The 22,893-nt window shown below is 36.0% G+C and overlaps 1 protein-coding gene across 8 annotated transcripts in view; it reads left to right on the top strand.

Moving 5' to 3' along the window:
* The window catches only part of grin2aa (glutamate receptor, ionotropic, N-methyl D-aspartate 2A, a), a 242,703-nt gene that overhangs the window by 8,705 nt on the left and 211,105 nt on the right, over nucleotides 1–22,893 (top strand). For 5 of the 8 annotated variants that reach the window (XR_011347558.1, XM_069906915.1, XM_069906919.1 and 2 more), the window contains exon 2: nucleotides 6,743–6,868. The exons of the other annotated variants lie outside the window; for them this stretch is intronic. The gene's annotated coding sequence lies outside the window, so the exon portion shown is untranslated. The remainder of the gene's footprint in view (nucleotides 1–6,742; nucleotides 6,869–22,893) is intronic. 8 annotated transcript variants of the gene reach the window in all.

Here is a 22,893-nt window from a genome sequence, read left to right as displayed (position 1 = left end):
CATTGCCTGATAGTCCTGTGGAATGAATGCTGCTTACCACACTATCATAACGTGCCTCCACTTTGTCGAGGTCTTGCTGTATGAAGGCAATGACTGCTATATTTTCAAAGTAATGATAAATAAAATTGGATATTGTGCAATCATCAGGAAGCTTCTGAATTTGAAGTATTCATTAACTGACACTTAAGTGCACATTGAAAAGCGACTTGTTTCTCATTTTGTTTTTGCAGATGGCTATACAAACAAGAAATTGATGATCATTTTAAATATACAAATTATTATAGAATAGAAATAAATACAATGTTTCTACAATTTAATCCATGTAGATTAACAAATGGTTATGTATTAAAGGGATGGTAGCAAACAAAAACTTCACATGCTTATTTCTACTTTCAAAGTGTGTTGATGAGATACTCCAGGAAGTACACTAACATCTCCTTGTCCCTCAGCAAGTTGAAAACATACTTACTGGATGCATAGTATGTGATGTAGGAGCTTCTCTTTTCAAAATGCGGCTTGGAGCAAAACAGAAACTTGTTTCCCCTCCATGGACTCCCATCTTCATCTCTTTCTTCTAAGGCTGCCTTTCTTATATTCCCATGAGAAAGAAAGAAAGCTCAAGAGTGAAACGTGCATCAATGGGCTTAAAGACCTTCTTTCCTGCAACTATCAGGTCACTGCAGTGCTGTCACGCGGCTCTTCTTGGTATTAATTGATCTATTATTTCATTGTAACTCTATGCTCTAAATTGTGCTCTTCTACTTTAAGCTACATGAATGTGGAATTTGAACTGTTAAAGTGCTTGCAGAAGAACCAAACTATGCTAAATATAATGTGGTAAATAAACAAACATAAATTTAGTTTCTATGGTATGATCTTGAAAAGTGTACCTCCGACAGGGATGTATCCATTGCTTTTGATGGCCTTCACCAAGAAAGAAGATGGAGCTGCGGAGTATCATAAGTTTCACATTATTCCCCAAGAAAGAACACCAGAAACATAAGTTTCACATTATTCCCCAAGAAAGAACACCAGAAATTAAATGGTTAAGAGAAAGGAAATGTTTAAAAATATCAACATCTATTCATTCAAACAGACTTTGTGGTCTTTCATATTAATGGAAACTGAGCAACATGTTTTCTGGAACATCATGCATGACATTTCTTGAAAGGCTTCCTGTGTTGCAGCTGTAGATTTCTACAAGATGTGGGCAGATTTCCACCTGAAACAATTAGACATTTCCATAAATTAAAAACCTCAGTATTCAGATAATCTTTGCTAATGTCTTGATATTTTTTGGGGGTGGGGGGGGGGGAACAATTTGCAATAAAATTATCAGGGACAAATGTATTGTCATTATTTTATAGCTTCTAAAATGCTCATCACTTTTCAACTGCCACCTCACTATTTATAACTTCTGAAATCAATGACTGGAAAACTGGTCTCCCCTAGAGAGGTAACTGACTGTCCTGTTGATAACACACATGGTCCTCTTTGCCCCCTATATTGTGCAGCTTTAAATAATGCTTGTAATAATAGATTTTTCCATAAATGATTGCAAAAACATTGGATTTTCATTTGTTTTTCGATGTTAGAAAATTTTGCCCTGTGGATTCAAAATAGATTGAAAAGTTGAGCTGGAGATCAGTGCCAAGAAATCATTGAGTATCTCAGTATGAATAACATTATTGAATCTGAAGGTGAGGATAAAAATGTTCAGAATGATGACCTATGAATTAAAAAAGTGATACTGTTAACAGAAATATGTGAGATATTTACACAAATCTTTGTGATAGAAAAATAACTTGCAGAACCAAAGCACCATTGAAGACTGGAGAGTAGCAAATTTGGAGCCTGTGCTGAGAGGGTGGGAGAGATGACTGGCAATCGCATCATTCTTTCCAAAAAAATGTTTTTATCTCAATTTTATTGATTTCTTAGACTGATGTGTACATTATTGTAGTCCGGAGGCATTATCTTTAAACAATGTGATGACCTTAAAATATAATTTTTAATGTGTTCAGGTTGATCAACAGAAAAAGAACATGCAAGATTTAATTTTAGATAAGAGAAATTTATTTCAGCAAAATGCTGAAATGTATAAAATCCAGCATTATCGACAATAACTTTCGTTATTGGTGGATGACAATTATAAGAAAGAATTTGTAAATTTATATACATTTAAATTGGCTGAGGCAATTGAAGGTTTAAAATAACAATTATCTATATGATATTTTCAGTCCATTCGTTAGATTGTGGACTTGCATTACTAACTTTTCTTTAATAACTACTTGGGCAATGCAGTGTTTAAGGCACCATACATTGCGAGTGTACTTTTAGCTTTTGAATAAGCAAGGAGTAAGATTTGCCAAATTCTATTTAATAAAGCAAACACCTGCATTTAAGTAGGCTTCAGAAAGGCTGTGGCAGTCTCAACTTCTGCAATCTCCAATGCCAAAGTCACTGTATTCTGTTTCCCATCCTGTATTATTAGTATTGCTTTTCTGTATGTATAAAACACATTACTGGACATGCACTGAGAAACAGGCTGCTTGGATTTTTAATGCAAGTTTTATTTTCTTTATCTGTTTATTGAACTTGGTGTATACTTTCATGCTAATGTTTGTCACAGTTTGCTTTAATTGCAACACTGATTTTTCTCACAAGAATCTCACTTGAAATAAGTATATTGTTAAAGATGGCAATTTGTTTAAAATTCCTAAAATAGTACTGTATTTGGGGTGGAAAGTTTCTTTGGAAAGATGATAGATTGAGATAGTGGAGAGGTGATAAACAGACAGAGTTGTTTCTTCTCAAGTATGTTGAATTTATAAACTTCTGTGGGACTGGCTTAAACATGGATTATATCATGAATGGCAGAACCCTGGAAACAAAAACAAGTAATAATGGATTATGAAAAGATGATTGTGACTGAAAAAAACATGATATCTGTGCAGGAATATGTTGGGAAAACAACAAAAGAAATGTATATCTGCAATTGTCCGATTGCTTCGTATTGATGGTTGAAAACAAAACTGCAGATGTTTGACTTTTCCTTCTCAGTTAATATCAAACAATTTACCTTGATGGTTACATTATCCAAAAACCTAAATGATTGAACCAAAACCAAATTCAAACCCCACTTTGACAGTTGGAAGACTTAAATCAAATAATTAACTAGAGCTGGAGTGTAAAAGAATAGCTAATAATGACCACAAAACCACAGATGGTCATACAAGCCCATTTATTTCCCAAATGTACCTCAGAAGGAAATATGCCCCTGCTAAACTGGTCTGGCTGTTGTGTGACTGCACATATCACCAATGCGAATGACTTTGATCTGCCTCTTCAGGTCAGAAAGAGTTCGGGATGAACAATAGATGGCAGAGCAGTTAGGGTAGTGGTTAGCACAATACTATTACATCGCCAACGACCTGGGTTCAAATTGAGAGCTGCCTGTAAGGAGTTTGTTCTCCCTGAGACCATGTGGATTTCCTCCAGGTGCTCTACCCTTCAAAAATGAATGGGTTTGTAGTTTCATTGATGTATTTGAGAGGTTGTGCTTTATCTCTAAATTTTAAAAAAAAAAAATGCTGACCTTCCCAATGAATAAATCAAAATGTGTAAATTCCTTCAAATATTTGTTTAAACTAATCAACAATTAAATAGATGAAATGTCGGAGGAAAAGGTGTTTCTCAATTTAATTGACCATTAAATCTAACATTCAATCAATAAAAGAAATATAATTAGAAAATCAAAATAAGCATTTAAGACAAAATCAAACACATAATGATGGAGGATTTCAGTAGAAAGATTAGAGAACCATACTTTATCAGCCAAGTACAGGTAGATATTTAAATATATTGATAGTGAGCTGTGACCATTGAGAATTCTTTATCCCGGAGATGGAAATTCATTAGCTTCTATCACATCTCACAGGAGATGAGAGAGACCATAGGATTTGGATAGTTTGTCAGTATATTGAGGAGTTGCTGTGAGACAATACATGCATCCCTGAGATCCATATCTTAGACCTGAGCAGCCACATTGCCTTGATTCATTGTTGGGAGAGCACCAGCAGAGGGCAGTGATTCACATCAGGATTGTCACTCCCATTTTTCAGGCACAACATTCGATACGAGTGAAATGTCTTTATTTAAAAAAAAAACATACTTGTGAAAATTTGAACCAGAGGTCCTAAAGCACAACAATGAATCAGCATTCTCTGATGCACCAATTGAGATGTATAAATTAATGCAATTATTCAAATCACTACTGCATTGATATAAATGTGCTAATTTGTCAGTTGTACAAAAATATATCATAAACTGGTTCTGATGAGTTTGTCAATGCTTTTATATCAATTTGTATAAAATGAAGCCTGTATGTATTTTTATGCAGATTTGATCTGTATAAGCATCTGCCTTTTCCATAAGACTTGCAATGAAAGAACATCTTGGTTTGGACTCTTCAGCCAGGATCTTCTGCAGTAAATAGTACTGGATGCACTACCCTATTTCTGAAGCATATTTAGAAGCGTGTGGTCAACAGGATCTTATTATATCAAATATTTTTCATTTTCCTGCTTTGAAAATTAATTACTTGGCACAAAATGTACATTCATGCTTCTATTAAATAAATTGGATCAGCCATTTTTGCAATGTAAATGATGAAATATATCGTCCCAAATGTTTGACAAAATCTCTGATTGCAAAACCTGGCTAATAACTTACTTTTGTTGCAATGCACAGTCAGACTGAGATTTGCTTTATAGACACCAATTGGGGTCAGAAGAGTGATCTTTTCACATTGTTTGTCCATTCATGTATGCTAATTGCACCCAACCCATTTGAAATAAATATAATTTATTAAACTATCAGATGCATGCTAATGGTCAACTTTAGAAACATTAAAAATAAAAATGAGGCAATTCATTTTGCATTTTTATTATGCAAACACTTTTTGTAAAAGAAAAATTAAATGCATTTTCTGAATTTCACAACATCTGACCGCAGCAGAACTGAGAGAGAACAGTATTGATGGAGTGAAACACGAGTCTGCAGACCTTCAGATTATAGTATTGATGGAACCTGCCTATTCTCTTAGCAAGTGATGATGACCGTAATCTAATAAGAAATATAATATGGTTATTCAGTTTAGTTATCCAATTCTCATATTCACTTATGGCATAAAGGAAGCCATTCAGCCCATGAAGTCTCAGAGCAATCTCATATTTCCTTCTCCCTTACTTATTTCTATCTCTTGTATGCCATAATTCCCATCCTAATTCTCCTACTACACAAGAAGTAATTCACAGTAGCCAATTAACTTATCAACTCGTATCTTTGGGGTGTGGGGGAAAACTAAAGCATCTTGGGCAAAATGGACACAAAGAGAACATGAAAAGTCTACCCAGACAACATTGTTCAGGATTGAACCTGGATTTTGGAGCTATGAGGCAGCAGGCACAATTTGTTTTACCTACTTGGGAATCTTTGCTGGTAATTTAAGAGTCGTGTGTTTCTGAAACAGAATATGCCAAAAATTTAAGAAGATTCTTTAAAATAAAATTATCACATAAGCCCAAAAAGGCCCTGAGGCAATGCTCTTTCATTTTTATAGCAGGAATCAGTTATAGCATTTACCCATTCTCCCACTCAAAACATCAAGTATGTCACAGAGATTACCTTTAATTCTTCTAAATTGCATGATTATGGGGAAAAATTAATTTGAGAAATGTTAAAAAGGCAAAAAAAAGAGATAAAGCAATATGATAATGAGGAACATTTACTGACTGTGTTAATTGGAGTTTTTATTCAGATTTCAGATTTATTTGAGATTTATTTTCAGATAACACTCATGACATCACACACAAACCTGAGATTCTTTTTCCCCACAGGCACTTATTGGTACTGCAAAAAAAAACTGTACATAGTGAATACATGTAAACATATAAAGAACTGTAAACTGATAACAAATGGAAACCAACTGACTGTGCAATAGAGAGAATAAACAAAATCCATAAAGTGCACAAGAAAGAGTCCTTAAATGAGTCCCTGATTGAGTTTGTTGTTGAGGAATCTGATGGTGGAGGGGAAGCAGCTGTTCCTGAACCTGGTGGTGTGAGTCTGTGACACCTAGACCTCTTGCGGTAGCAGTGAAAACAGTGTGTGTGCTGGGTGGTGTGGATCCTTGATGATTTCTGCTGCTCTTCCAGGGCAGTATTCCCTGTAGATGCTCTTTATCGTGGGGAGGGTTTTGCCTGTGATGTCCTGGGCTGTGTCTACTATCTTTTGGAGGATATGGGTGTCCATTTTCTCAGAATAATTTAATTGCCTGAAGAATAATAAATGCTTTTTTACAGGACTTCAATGCATAGTGTAGCTATCATTACTGACATTTGAGTTTTTGAATTTCAATCATGTCATATTAAAACTTCCAGGAAATCAAGAAAAAATAATTTGAACAGTTTGATAATTGGATAGAACATTATTATATTGTGTCATTCTTACAGCTAAAGATGCAGGTTTTCTAATGACTTAATTAAATATTTTTAAATGTACTTCAGAGGCCAGAAAATAATTAGCTCAATGTAGTTTTCAGAAATTCTTTTAATTTGAAACAAGATTTCAGTTGAAATATATTTTACTAATCACTTCCAGGATTAGCAGATCATTGCCAAGGATTGCCCAACCTGAGTTCTCCTTGAGAAGGTGTTTATGAACTGTCTTGTTTGTTTAGGAAAGTCCTGATGCAGTTCCATTGCACAGACTCGGAAATGATAAAGGAACAGTGATATAGTTGCAAATCAGGATGCTACATGATTTGGAGAGCTATCTTCATGGACCTGATCTGAGGCAGATGTTGGTGAGTTTGAGAGATTCTCCTGAATTCAACCTTTATTCATTAATGCTCTGTACTTTATAGTTGACAAACATAGCAGTCCTAATGTCCCAGTGGTTGAGGAAACAAATACTTTTGATGGCAGACTTGTTGCTAGTAAAGTAGGTCCTTAAAACAAATGGTGTTAAGTTTTAGCAGAGTTGACGGAGTCGTGCTCATCCAAGTAAGAGAAGAACATTTTAGCCTGATTTGAGTCTTTTAGATGGTAGAAAGACTCTGGGGAGCCTGGAACATATAATGCACCAGAGGGTAACCTTCCTTTGTTTTTCATTTGTGATAACTGGCTTGTCCAGTTGAGGTTCTAGTGTTCATCCCAAACTCTGAGCAGCCTCATTGTACAGAGAAATGAGAGAAGAGAGATTCCTATAGATATCGATCGATCTCGAGATATAGATATATATAAATTCTGATTTATAGAATGCTCATTATTTAAGTTGCAGAAAAATTTGGGGCTTGAGCATTAAGACCATGGATCAGGTGTACACCAATGACTCTGGTGTGTACAAGGTTTCACTTTGACCCACTTTGGTTATACTTGAACCACACACCTATCCTGCTCACCATGGCATACAGACTGCTGACAAAGCAAACTAGGTAATTTTTCAGGGAGATCAGGATGTGGCTGGGGTGGGGGGGGGGGGGGGGGAGAGCACAGCATTGCAGCAAGATTTCTTTGAGACGATAGAATGGAGCTGTTCCAAGGAGGCAGCCTCCTACAGCAGTCTTGTAAACAAAGGAGTACACAGTCTCAGTAACTGGCTACATCAGCAAGTGCATTGAGGATATTACTGAGGTCAAATGCTTCATAACTAGGGCTAACTCGAAATCATGGTTGGATGCAGAAGTCTAGGCCCTTCTCAGAATTCGTGAAGCTGCTTTCAGAACAGTGGATAAGATGGCACTAAGATCAGCTAGGGCTGAACTCTCCTGTGTAACTTGGAAGGCATGTGAGTACGCACAGAAGATCCAGACAACTGTGCAACACTAGCGACATGAGGCGCAAGTGACAAGGGGTCAAGACTATAAAGGATTGAAAGTCAACCTTGTAAGTTGACTCCTTTCCAGACATACTGAACACCTTCTATGCACGTTGATGAGAATAACAGGATGACACTGAAGAAAGCTCCATGTCCCCTTGATGAATGCATAGCTTCAGGAGAGGTGAGGAGAATCCTACCCAAGGTGAACCCACACAAGGCGGAGGGACCAACAACATATCTGGTTCGGTACTGAAGGACTGCGCTGACCAATTAACGGAGGTCCTCATGGACATCTTCACTCTGGTAGTCCATAATTCTCACAGGGTTCAAGACAGACACCATCATCCCAGTACCCAAGAGGGTTACTGGCCACCATTATGCCAACCTTCTATCAGAGCTCTATTGAGAGCTTCCTGGCCAGCTGCATCATAGTGTGGTACTGGATCGTAAGTAAATCCACAGGACCATAAGAGTGGCAGAGAAGATCACTGGAGTGTTCCTCCTTCCCCCACCCCCCTCTATTGATGTAATCTATTGGGATCGTTGTCTGAAGAGGGTGTACAAAATTCTTGAGGACCCCTTCCATTTGCTTCAACACCTTTCAGCTGGGAGAGAGACACAGGAATATCAGAGCCAGCACCACAGCAGTGAGAATGCTCAACAATCAAGGGAACTGCAACACCAACCATCCCAGACTCTCCTATTCATGCTTTATTTATTGTATAAATAAATACTTGTCCTGCATATATATTTTTTGGACTCTACATGTCTTGTATCAGGTTGTATGTCTGCATATTTTGTACCAAGGACCAGAGGACACTGTTTTGTCGAAATCGGATGACAATAAACTTGACTTGAAGACGTACTAAAGAAACATAATAATGATAAATGACAGGAATAAATTAAAGATTTAGGCCAATTTTACATCGATTCAAATGTAAATTGAGGATTAAAATAGGAGAATGAGCAGTAGCCAGTAAAACAGAAAGAAATGCATTCAAATAAAACTGTTTTCATGGAAAATGATGAATTGTGTGGAAATACAATTCTGAGTTAGTGAAATTATAAATGTGAACTAGCTATGCAATACTATAGGTCTAATATTTTAAAGTATTAAGAAGGTATAGTTAAAAGTTTAAGGCAATGACTTTAAGGTTCCAGTGATGCTCAAAAACGACCTGACTCATTTAAATAGTTTTGGAGCACCACTGGAACTTTATGGAGAAAGTAATCCTGCAATACACCATAAATTCCATTTGATGGTGCATGATGTCTAAGATGAAGAAAGGATAGCTTTCAACAAAGCAACTGAAGGCTAAACGATGAAACTCTGGAGTTGAGAGACAAGTTAAAGCTCTGTTTTCATTTAGTGATTACAGGGGAAATGGAATAGTGAGAATTAAACTACAACTGTGTCATTGTTTCTAATGAAAAGCAACATTATCTTACAAGGAGAAAAAAATAAGTCAATGAACAAGAGGAATTTCAAAGTATCACTAGAAATATAATGACTAGATAGATATGCTAATTATAAAGTCAAATAGCAGCAACATAATAAGAATTAATGCAAAGATGATGGACAGTAGAAAATAATCTGGGGATCTGGTGGGATATTAAATCCAATAACTTGATCTTAGTTGGCAGTGAAAAATGTGGATGTGGCAAATTTACATTAAAAAAAATTACTGTAGATGTACAGTAACAGACTTTTCTGGCTTACAAGCCCCTGTTTCCCATATACACCCATCATCCTACAACCCCCCCCATATGTTTTGGAGGGTGGGAGGCACCTGGAGCACCCGTGGAGACCACACACCGACACGGGGAGAACTTACAGACAGCACCTGATTCGAACATGGGTGGCTGGAGCTGTAACAGCATGGCACTAAACACTCTGCTGCCCCATCCCTTAATAGTTTGCAGATAGGATATAGATACTTACAGATAAAGAGAATTAAGGGATTCATCGCATGTTAGATCTGTGACAATGAATAATTTGATGATGCTATAATTTGACACTGGTTAGTTTTGAGTATTGAAAATGCTCTGTAAGGAAGCACAAAGAATCCGATTGCAGCACCAAAGTTAGTGATAGAAAATAATGCTTCCTCAAATTCTTGTAGTGGGAATTTGGACTTGGGTAATAACTGTGCTTCTATCATTTCTGTTCCCTCCCCCACCAAACTCAAACTTGATTATAATTAGGTGTGTCACAGTTTTAGTGTGGTTTCTATTTAAAAAGAAAGATGTTTTAGATCTTGATCTTCATGCATCTTAATTGTAATGCTCCCAGTTTATGTCAACTGTCATCACTTTGTTGGACAGTAATCAGGGAAGTGTATCAACCCTTAAAGCCACCCTTCCCATACCATTCTAAGAGATCTCGAACCAGAGTCCATGTCTCAAAATGAGGGCTAGATTATTTTGGTCTAATATTAAACAAAAATATGGCAGAGAAACATAACAAAGTTCCAAATGTTGAAGAATTTTTGGCAGAACAATTATAAATGGTGCATGTCACAATGGTAAGGTACAGTGATGCAAATTGCACTCAAAAGACATGAACAATTCACCTTACCATCAAAGGATGGATTCATTTGAAAGATGTGGCTAGGATTGTGACTGGATGCAAATAGGTCATGAATGCTTCATTTTGTAACACGCTATTAATAAGTAATGGTGTGGAACAGCTATAAATGTTCAGATCAGGTGCTATGAAATCATTGCAAAATCAAACTAACTTGATTTTGTGTTTTTGATACATTTTAATACATAATTTTTCCTTCTCAACTTGTACTAATAAATTACAGTATTTGCTGGGTTAATAAAATCAGTTTGCTAATATCTAGTTCTTTTTATCTTGCATGCGTCAACTCCTGTAAATATATGCTGATGTTTGAGTGCACAACAACGTGTGGGAAAAGGAGGAGGCGGCTTTAATTAAAGCTGCATTCTGGAGAAGTACAGTGTCCATAGAATTCTGGATTCTTCCTACTTGATATGAACTGTGTTCTATAGTTGGCTGAACTGAAATTCCCTGGACTTCATAAGAACAGGATTCCCATCATCCTTACCTACTACCCCACCAACCTGCCCATCCAACATATTCTCTGCACTTTCTGCCACCCATCACCAGGCACATCTTCCTCTCCCCTCCTCTTTTCCTGTAGGAACTCCTGGTGAAAGATTCATGCCTGGACTGTCAACTGCCTTTGACTTTGGATGCTACATTGCCTGTTGGGTTTCTTCAGCACTTTTGTGTGCTGCACGAGACCTCAGCATTTGCAGATTTTCTTATTTACCTCTTGAGGTTAAGGCCTAGTGTTTTGTGAAGAATACATTTGAGTCACCCAACAAAATTTATCTTTTTGAGAATCATGCCACCATCAGAGAAGGATCTATTTGATGTTGATTTGGTATTGCCTGGTGTTTGACCGAGATACTAGTTGGAGGGTGGGGAGTGAGGTTTGAAAAAGGGATTTTGACATTTGACTACAGTCTTATGATGAATGCTGAGAAGCCACAACCTAAATAATCATTTAAATACTGTAAAGACCCCAATATCCGGCATCTTCAGAGATTGCAGATGCTGGACATGCAAATTTCCCAGTTGCCTGAGACATTTTTACCAATTTTCCTGCATTAAGAATAAACAGTTTAAAAAAAAAAGTGCAAAATGTAAAATGAAGAAAAAAAATCAGTCTTGCAGTCCTTAATTATGCAAAGTTAACTTTAATTAGTTAATTCCTGTAACATACCAAATTTAAATTCGAACCCCTAGCACTGGTGCTGTAACAGTATTGCACTAGCCATGCTGTTATAATTAACCACCCCTCCCTCAGATTTACAGATAAAGTCTTACTAATATACTTACTAATAAAAGTAGATGCTTACTAAAGGGATAGGGGACCCTTTGGGAGAGGAGAGTCACCCCCAACGGCGAACGGCATTAGCCAATTCGTCATCCTGGGCACTACCATTTTATTAAAACACAACTTTATTGAAACTTTATTCAAACAGCTGCTGCAGGCAAGTCATGACTGGGGTGCTATACTGGCCAAATGCTTGCTTCTATCTTCACCAAAGGTTTGTGTGTTGCTTTGGAGAACATTTACTTTTATAATTTTTTCAATATTTGTATTAAATTTTACAATAATAATGCAAAAAGAAGCCATATTTATTTAAATATAAAGAGTAATAAGAAAAGAAATGTACAAAAGAAAGACTTGTATTAGAAAATCTGTTACATATATGTTAGATATTATAACAAACAAAAAAAAGTAAATAATCATGTAATCATTTGATCAGTTAAAACATATGGCTAATTGAAAAAGATTAAAAAAAAATTGATACTATACTACAAATTTTACACAGTTCCCTTCTAAAGTATTTATTTGGTAAATACATACAATTTCACTATCATTTATGTAAAAAAAAATAGACAAACTCACAAGACAAGATTTAAATGATCTTAATAGATTATAAAAAAAATAAAAGAACCCCATAAACTTAAAGTTGAAATCTGTTACAAGAGAGGAACATTTGATTTTTGTTTTAAGTTAGACGTGCCATCATGTCATATAACCAGTGAGTATGAGTTGGAGGGACAGCATCTTTCAATATTGATTATCTAGCAATAAGGGAAGCAAAAGAAACTACATGGGATTGGGACACAGTTAATTTCAAATCGATTACCTTAGTTGATCCAAAAAGAGCAATTAAAAGATTAGGTATAAGATTTGCATTAATAACTAAAGATAAGGTACGAAAAATATCTTCCCAAAATTTGGAAAGAAAGGAAAAAGACCAAACCTATGTAATAAAGTACCTTCTTCGGTCTTGCATCTATCACAATTCCAAGAAATATTAGGATAAAATTTACCCAATTGAACTTTAGAAAAGTAGGCTCAATATAGAATTGTAGAAGCGAATGATGCGCACATAAAATATCTGAGAATAAGAACGGAAAATCTTGCTACCATAATTTTTTAATCTTATCGAAGGAGTTATCCCTAGACTTTAAGAGTAAATCATTTATAACTGATATCAGCTTTTTTAAGATGTTTAAAATTATAAATCATCCCTTTCATATTTAAAACAAGGTCCTGAGGAAGTCTCAAGGATACTAATTAAAAAATCTCCTAATTTGTAAATAGCTAAAGAAATTATACTTGGGTAATTTAAATTTAAAAGGTAGTTGTTCAAATGAAGCTAAATTATTATCAATAAATAAATCTTGAGAAGATTGGATAACCAACTTAAACTATTCATGAAAAGCAGAATAGTGCTCCGAAGGTGGGAAAAAAGAATTAAATAATCTAGGGCTAGTAGTAAAAATTTATGAAATAAAAAAAAATTCTAAATTGATACCAAACTCAAAGTATGTTTAATTACAAAATTATCAATTCATTTGGAAGTATTGAAATAAGAGAATAATTTTTAGTGGAATTAATTTCTAAATTAATCCATTTTGGAGCATCTATTCCATCCTTGTAATGAATTGGAAAAAAAAATGTGATACATCTAATATTAGGTAATGCTAATGACCTTTTTAAGATTTTAAAGGAAAACTTTAAGCTTAAGCTTATTTTTCCAAATTTATGAGGAAATAATTAAGTCAAGTGAATCAAAAAATGTTTTAGGAACAAAAACAGTCACAGCTTGAAAAATGTACAAAAATTTAGGTAAAATATTCATCTTAATAACATTAATTCACCCAATTAAGGACATCGAAAGACGAGACCACTGAGATAAAGCTCCTTCACGTGATTCAATAAAGTAATAAAATTCTCTTTTTAAAAAAAAATAATAATTTTTTTTGTAATAGTAACACCTAAATAAATTGATTTTTAGCTACATTAAAAGGAAGGGCAGTATCGAAAGAACCAGAAGACTTCAACACAAACAAGATTTTATTTATAAACTAAAAATTGGCCAAATTGAGGAAGCAATGACAAAATGGATGGGATTGAATGATCAGGATCTGAAATGTTCAGGAAAAGATCATCTGCATATAAAGAAACCTTATGAACACTTCCACCTCTTAAGATTCCAAAAATATTATTGGATTGGTGAAAGGCCATAGCTAATGGTTCTAATGCCGAATTAAATAACAAAGGGCTAAGACCTTGCCTAATACCATGGTAAAGATTAAAAGGTTTGGATTTTAAGGAGTTGATGAGGATTGAGGCAACAGGAGATGAATGTATCAATTTAATCCAATCGATACATTTAGGGCTAAAATTTTTCTAACATTTTAAATAAATAGTCCCTTTCCACCCTGTCAAAAGCTTTGTCGGTATTTAAGAAAATAATGCAAATAGGATGTGACAGGAAGAGAATATAGAATATTCAATAAGTGGCGGATATTAAACTGAATAAAACCAATTTGATATTCAGAAATAATAAGAGGCATAATGTTTTTCAACCTATAGGCCTATATTTTAGACAAAATCTTAGCAACAGCATTCAAAACAGAAATCAGTCTATGAACAATCAGATAGATTCTTATTTTGGGGAATAAGTGAAATTGAAGCTTCATTAAAAGTAGCTTGCAATTCCCATCAGTAAAATGTTCAGAACAAACTGAATCTAAAAGAGTGCCAATGATTGGGAAAAAGTTTTGTAAAACTCAGCTGGGAGGCCATCAGGACTGGGAACTTTGCCAGATTGTAAAGAGTTAATTACTGCAGTTATCTCCTTAGAAGAAACAGGCTTTTCCAACACTGACTGCTTTTGTAAAGAGCGCGGAAACGGTCAAATTGTCTAGAAATTTCTCCATTTAAAAAAAAATTGAAGCTTTAGAAGATTCTGATTTATAAAAGTTGGAGTAAAATTGTCAAAATGCTTCATTTATCTTTATATCATCAGTAGTTACAATTAAAAATTAGCAGTGAAACCTTTCAATTAACTTGCTAGTATAGCAGCCCATGGCCCACTCCACAAGTTGACATAGCAATTGTTGAACACGATGATTGGGCAGACAGCCTACTCCCATAGGCCGCAGGAATAGTGGTCAAATTGGCCAATCGCAGCCAGTGGATTGCAGGGGGGTCCAATCTGGGCCGTTGCATCCAGTTCAACCAGTCAGCAGCCAGCCTTGCTCAAGCCACGTCCTTGTGGTGACACATCAACTGTCTATAAAAGGTAAAGTTGCAGCCCAATAAGGTCAGTGTCAATTCTTTCTACCTCGAGCTATTACCTGAGTTATAACCATAGTGACCCTGCTACAATAGCAGCTTTCCTGCTTTTTCACTATGAATATAAAATTTAGATTTACTCTGCAAAAGTTGTGTCTGAATAGGATATGTAATGAGTAAGTTATATTTAGTTTTTTAGTTTGACCCTTTTTTTCAGCATACTGTTGATCTATGAGCTTCACTTGAATGGCCAATTCATCTCTCTCCAATTAACTTTCTTTTTCACATTAGGCATAAATGGAATGATTTGACCGCTAATATCAGCTTTAAAAGAATCCCAAACTAGAGACCTCCGAAGAGAAATTATTTTCAAAAAAGAAAGCAAATTGATTTTTTATAAATTCCAAAAAATCAGGATCACACAATAAAATATAATTCAAACATCATTGTTTAGTAGCTCTAGGTCGATGGTTCTCTTATCTTTTTCTTTCCACTCAAATACCACTTTAAGCATTCCCTATGCCATAGGTGCTCTGTGATTAGTAAGGAATTGCTTAAGGTGGTATGTGGGTGGAAAGAAAAAGTTTAAAAACCACTGCTTTAATCAAACCTAATTGACTCGTTATGTACAGGTTTCATAACCAAAGGAAATGGGCCAATGACAATTTTTCTCAAGCAAAATATTCCATTAACAATTGAGTCTAGAGCAGTGGTTCTCAACCTTCCCTTCTCACTGACATACCACCTTAAGCATCCCATACTAATCAGAGTACCGATGGCATAGGGATTACTTAAAATGATATTTGAATGGAAAGAAAAAGGTTGAGAACCACTGGCCTAGGTAAATCTGAAATATTAATTGATAATTCCACCAGAGAGAAGTCAGAGCTTAAAATGCTCTCTTATTTACAAAAGTTGATGAGTGGGATTAATTATTTATCTACAAAGAAATAATCAGTCTAGAAATATGTGTGATGCACATTAGAGAAGAAAGAATACTCCTTATCATTAGGGTGAAAAAAAATCGCCGAATATATTTGATGCCACATTGTAACATGAATGAGTTGATGAGTATGGCAGTTTTAGAAGACGATCCGTCCAGTACAGGATCTATCCAACAGTTCAGGTCACTCCTACAATCAAGGAATATAAATTTAAATCTGGTAAAACTTTTACAATTTTAAATTTTTATTTAAATTTATTTATTCCAATCTTTATTTATGTATCTATCCATTTATTTATTTATTTCCTCGGGGTGGGGGGGTGGTTGCCAGCTGCTGAATTCCAGACACTGGAGATTTTACTGAAATCAGAACTACTGGGATCTGTAAATGGAACTATTCAAACAAAATTTACAATCTACCAATCTTACCCTTTTTATCCTTTGAAATGTTGGGAGAAGTTCATTCAAGGTCAGTGAATTTTATGAATTCTTGGATGTTCAGATAACTTAAAGGCCATGACTTTCTTTTTAGAAATGTTGGGAAAATTTCAAATAGGGCCTGTGAAGAACATCATCAGTTTATAGGTTCTTGGATATTCAAATAACAAAGGCCATGTCTGTTTCTCTTATGTTGGATGATTTAATGAAAGTTTGCAGAATTCTTAAAGAATTTAATTATCTTGTGTTTTAAAAATAGATTGGATAGATACATGGATGGGAGAGGTTTGGAGAGTTATGGAGTGGGAGCAGTTTAGTGGGACTAGCGAAATAATGGTCGGCACAGGCTAGAAAGGCAAATGACCTGTATTCTGTGCTGCAGTGTTCTATGGTTCTATTTTTTCATTCAGAAGGTACTTCAGTTAGATAGTTACAGGTAGGTCAGAGTTCATACTTCTAAGCTGCATTTAGGAAGGCTTGGATGATATTTGATTTTGCTTATTTCCCAAAGAGTAGTAAACCTCTGAGCCAAGTTACCAGCTCAGTTTTGAGTGCATTCTTTCAAGGGAGCTCCATTAATCCTGCAATGGCAAGATCATATCTTATAAAAGATAAATTAAATAACATTAGTCTATGGTGGCTACTCAGACTAGTTTTAGTCATTAATTAACAGCCGTTTTGAAAGAGATTTTCTATTTTTTTTTTCTCCAGAGTGGCAGGATGAATTCACAAGGGGTTTTAAATCATTTTTTTCCAGATGTGATAATGATTGGGAGTGTGTGGGCTCAAGGCATTGTGTTTTTGTGCAGCAGGCTGAATGGACCCACCAATCTTTTACCCATCATTTTTGTCTATTACTTAATTAAAGACAGTTATAAGCTTATTATAGTTCTATTTTTTCAGGCTGTCTGAACAGGCTATTCATATTGATGAACATCATATGCCTCCTGGGTGGAGGAACAAAACATCATATTTCTTTGGGTAGTCTTAACACACAGCATGAAAATTTAATTTTCTAATTTTAGAAATCCCCACCTCTATCTGGTTCCACTGCTTCCATCTCTTTTTTTTCACCTGCTTATGTTCTTGCATTTCTTTCTAGTTTCCCCTGCCTGTGGTCTCTCACTATCTTTCTGTCTACCTCAACAACTTCTGTTCAATACCCTATGAATCTTTTAGCCCCTCTTCAGCTTCTATCCCCCTTTATATACTTGATATCACCACTTCTTTCTTTAGTTAGATAAAGGGTCCCAACCTGAGACATTGACTAACCATTTCTAATATTGGATACTGCCTGACCCACTGAGTTCTTCAGCAACTCATTGTTTGTGTGATTCCAGCATCTGAAGTTGTAGTATTTTTCTATTGCTCATGTTAAATATTTGCTATAAACTACTGTTTTCAAAAGCAATAATAGTGCAGATCTGACATGTAGAATTAATTAGTCACACCATTGGAGTATCGTTGATGGAAATCAGAGAGGAATTAAGTTCTTTCAAATTGATTATAATTATAAATCTTATTATGGAGGCAACTTAAGTAGTTATTAAGTATGTATCAAAGGCACTCTTAACACAAATATTTTGCACAGCATTCCTGTTCTGTGTTACACTTAAGGCATGCTTCAGTTATAGCAGCATACAGTAAGCAAATGATTTTCTTTCTTGCTACAACAGTATAGATATCAAAATTGCAACTTGTTTTTCCAAAAGATGGCAGTAGAAGAATTACACTGGTTTTATTTTTCTGTCATTATAAACTGTCTCTGAGATAAACATAGACAGCATTTGACAAAAACATTCTGCTGCTTTCATAATTCAGTAAAATCCCAATTATCCGGCACCTACGCGATTCACAGATGCTGGAAATGCAAATTTTACAGTTGGCCGAGACTCCCTGTTCCAATCCCTAACTAATATACCTGCATTAAGAATACACCATTTAAAAGATAAATGGCAGTGCAAAATGTAAAATAATTTGAAATAAATATCAGTATTACAGCCTTTAATTATGTAAAGTTCGCTTTAATGAAGTAATTTCCGTATCTTCCAAAATTTAAATTTAAACCCCAGTCACTGCCACTGTATTGTGCATTGTGATATAATCATATAACAATCACAGTCTCTGTTACACGAACTGTGCCACTGTCATAATTAACCTGCCCTTCCCCAAGTTTGCAGATAAAGTCTTACTAAAATATTTAATACGAATAAAAACACTTACAAGGCAGGTACAGGGAGACACTTTGGGAAAGTTGCCCCAGTGGCGAGTGGCATCGACCAGCTCTTCATACTGGGCACCACCATTTCATTCCAACGCACCTTTATTCATACAGCTGCTGTGGGCAGGGCATGGTTGGGGTGCTCTGCTGGCTGAATGCTTGCTCCCATCTTGACCAAAGCAACCTGAGTCACCTCCATGCAAGTCAGGCGCCCGGTGCACCTTTCTCACACTGACAACCCAGCTCACCTCCACGCAAGTGTCTCGGTCAGGCCCTTGGCGCACCTTCCCCGGGCTGATAACCCAACTCACCTCTACGCAAGTGTCCTGGTCTGGTGCTTGGTGCACCTTCCTTGCACTGACAACCTGGCTCATCTCCACACAAGTGGCAACAGTGAAAAGAATGCATGTGCTTTGAGGGATATTGCTAGTTCATTGAGGCAAAGCTGCGTGTGTCTAACAAAGTCTCAGCGCTCCCTTATGGGGTTCGTTTGTCCAGTTGTATTAATTCCGTCTATTTATTTACTTATTTGTTTTTGCTGTTGTTTGAGTTTCTGGTTGATTGAATTCCAGATAATTGGGATTTTACTGCAGAAACAAATGTGAAAGAACTAACAGACCACTGGAATATTAATAAATGGAGCATTCTTTCTTTGTGTGTTTGAATCCAGTTCCAGGAGAAAGAAAAAAGAACAATTTGTTGGCAGCCAATTTGTTGCCACCATTTTGCATCCAAGATGAATTTATACTTCATTGATTTGTCTGAGGCATCACAGTTCCGATACTGATCTTATCCTTGTTCAATAATGAGATGAGCATCCTTTCTGATAATGTCCCTCAATGGTGTACTTTTATTCCCAGTCAGGGACTAAGTCAAGAAGGTCATTTTCTATTGGTGCTTTTGATTAAGTAATGGAATTTGGCCAAATGATCATGAATGTATGGGAAGATTGAGTACACAGCCTTGTGGGGCACCTGTATTCAGGATTATTGTGGTGTCACCCATCCTTACTGCTTGTGGTCCACAGATCAGGAACTCAACTCTCCACTTACTGATTCCTACATCTTGAAGTTTTGGATTACATGAATTTATGAGTATGATGTTGAAGGCTGAATCTATAGTCAATAAATAGGAGTTGGACATAGGTGTCCTTGTTGTTGAGATGTTCCATGGTAGAGTATAAGGCCAGGGCAATGGCATCAGCCATTAACCTGTTCAATGGTAGGAAAATTGTGATGAATTGAGGCCGACTGAAGTTAATTGGGCCATGAACAACCTTTGAAGCACTTCAGAATGATTCACTGGGTGATAAACATCGAGTCACTTTCTATTGCTTTTCTTGAGTACCGGGAGAATAATAGGCTGTTGGTCAGCTCAATCTTGTCCACTGAATATATGTGCAAAATTTTGGACAAAATCTGCTTCAGGTTCCATATGCAGCCAGGAGTTGCTTAACACCACACTTCCACATATTTCACTCACTTTATTTAATTACTTCTCTTGAGATTGTCCTCTTTTCATATGAATTTCAAATTCTGGTAAAATCTATGAAAGGTCACTCTGTATATTCACTGATCTTATTCAGCCTTTGCTTTTTTCTGGTTGTTAAGTCATATATTGTGCAGCTGTCTAGGTCAAGCTTGTATCAACCATGGGAAATCTTGGATGCGAGATCCCATGTGAACCAGAATTGCATGTGGAAGTGGAGATATTGGAGGAGAATTTGCATATGTGACTCATATACACCTACTGCAAGCCAAGAACAGAATATTTTGGCAGGAAGCTATAAACCTACCTCCTACTCATTTGGTTGATAGTAATGTGGAGAATTTTGTTTTAATATTTATGCATTCAATGTACGCAATCCCTATCTTTTCAGGCAAGGGTCAACAGCATGAAAGAGTTATCCTTTTAAGTCCTGAATTGAGTTCACTGTCTTAATGGCAATATTTAAATAAATTTATATCCACTTGATTTTTAAGACAAATTTCATAGCTAAGTAAATTTTAAGAGAAATGCAGCAAAGGTTGATATCTTATGAAATAATTTCTTGAATTAATTCTAAAGAATTTGTACATTAATTATTTTATTGTCACGTATACCAAAATGCAATAAAAAGCTTTTTACATGAAATGCAGGCAATCAAACTGAAACAGAAGTAGTGGAATATAATAAATAGACAAATAAATCAGACAACAATTGTAGGGATTAATATTACAGTAGTCAAATAATACAGGGAATAGATAAAAGTACAATATACAATACAGTGAAATACCTTTTGCCAGTGTGAGATCCATTAAAGAGCTTAATAAAAGTAGGAAAGAAATTGTCCTTGAATTGTCAAATTCATGTTCTGCCCAATGAAAAGGGTGAGAAGAGAGTGAGAGCAGGGTGGGATGGGTTCTTTAATATTTTAGTAGCTCTACCAAGGCATTGAGAAGTACTGATTGAGTCAATGGAGCTTGGTTTTCCTGATGACTTGAGCTATATTTAGCACTCTCTGCAGTTTCTTGTGATCTTGGACAGATCCTGTACTAAGCTGTGATGCACCTAGATAGGTTACTTTCCATGGTGCACCTGCAAGAGTTTATAAGAGCTTGGGGTCTCCTCAGGCTTCTATGAAAATTCTCTGGTACACCTCCTTGGTTGTTACATCAACATGGTTAGACCAGATCAGGTTGTTGGATCTATATACACCTAAGAACCTCAACACCATTGCTAGATATGTGCTTCTCCATTTCCAATTCCGGAGTGGAATGGAGACTTTATTGCTCATGGTGGAAGCCTTATACCAATTTTTTCAAAATGTAATTTTCTTTTTATTCCTTTTTAAAATTTAGAGATATAGAGTGGTAACAGGCCCTCCCAGCCCATGACCCTGTGCCCCCCAAATACACCTAATTAACCTACTAAACATGCGGAAATGGGGAGATCAAACAAACTCATTACAGATTTAAACTCCACAGAAGAAGAATTTTTAATCCATCATGTTGGTGGGGATTTTTGCCTGGTTAAAGGCCTTGGAAATTCTGTCAACCTTCCTCTTTTAATTTAACAAGAGGCAAACATAATCCTCAGAGATTGTCAGAAATTGGCATTTTCAGCTGCTAATCCAATTTCTCAGGAGTTCTGATAATTTCCCATTTCTGTAGAATTTCTCTACTAGTAACTTGTTCAATGATTTATAAAGGGATGTTTCATTCCACCTGGCATAAAAAAAATCTGATAATCTTTACCAATGCAAATATTTGATGTGTTTTCACTCAAGCCTTTTCAGCTTTTTTTGGTATTAGAGTACATTCGATCTTTTAAAATATTTCCAAAACATTGTTAGAGGAAGAGGAAAATTAGATCCAAAAATTCCTGGTGCTGTTGCAATCCCCCGTCATTAAAAAGCAGCCTGAGAGTAGCAGTGAGAAAAAGGTGGCCAAGGTGTTCTTTATGATTTTGACAGCCTCCATGAGGCAATGCCTCACAAAGATTTTTTTCAATGGAAGGGAGATTGGTACCGGTGCTGGAATTGGTTATGTTTGCCACTTTCTATAGCCTTCTGCATTCCTGGACACTGGACTTGTTAAACCAGGCCTTGGTGCAATCAGTATACTTTCCAAGGAACAGAAACAGAGGTTCAATAGAGTATTTGACAAAACGCTGAACTTCCTCAAACTCCTCAGAAAGTAGAGATATTGGTGTGCCGCCTTCAATGTTCTGGCTCCAGGGGAGGTCCCTAGTCCTCTCCATCGTCATTGAAGGCAGGTGCATAGTCCATCCATCTCCATTTCCTAAAGTCTGCAATAAGCTGCTTGGTCTTTTTGATGTTGAGAGCAACTTTTTTGTTTTGACACCACATACCCAGATTCTCAATCTCCATCCTATATTTGACTCAACGTCAAGTCCAGTCAAATCACCTTTATTTGTCATTCATCTAATGCAATGTACAGTAAGGATGAGATAGCATTCCTCCAGGACCATGAAGCAAATTTACAGAAATAAAAGTTAAATATTAAAACACAATACAATAAAGATCCATGATATAACTAGTGCATATAGGTTTTGGGAATTGAGGAGCCTGATGGCTTGGGGGAAAAAACTGTTGCACAATTTGGACATGTGGATCCGAATGCTATGGTACCTCCTTTCAGGTGGCAGAAGGGAGAGGGATGTGAAAAGTCCTTCACAATGTTATTTGTCCTCTGCATGCATTGTGTGTTGCAGATATCTATCGTGGTAAAAGAGGTCCCAATAATCTTCTCCAATAAACACTATCC

Source organism: Narcine bancroftii, chromosome 12 (genome assembly GCF_036971445.1).
Source record: "Narcine bancroftii isolate sNarBan1 chromosome 12, sNarBan1.hap1, whole genome shotgun sequence".
Taxonomy (NCBI): domain Eukaryota; kingdom Metazoa; phylum Chordata; class Chondrichthyes; order Torpediniformes; family Narcinidae; genus Narcine; species Narcine bancroftii.
Note: the sequence above shows the minus strand (reverse complement) of the source record. Positions and strands in the feature narration are given on the sequence as shown.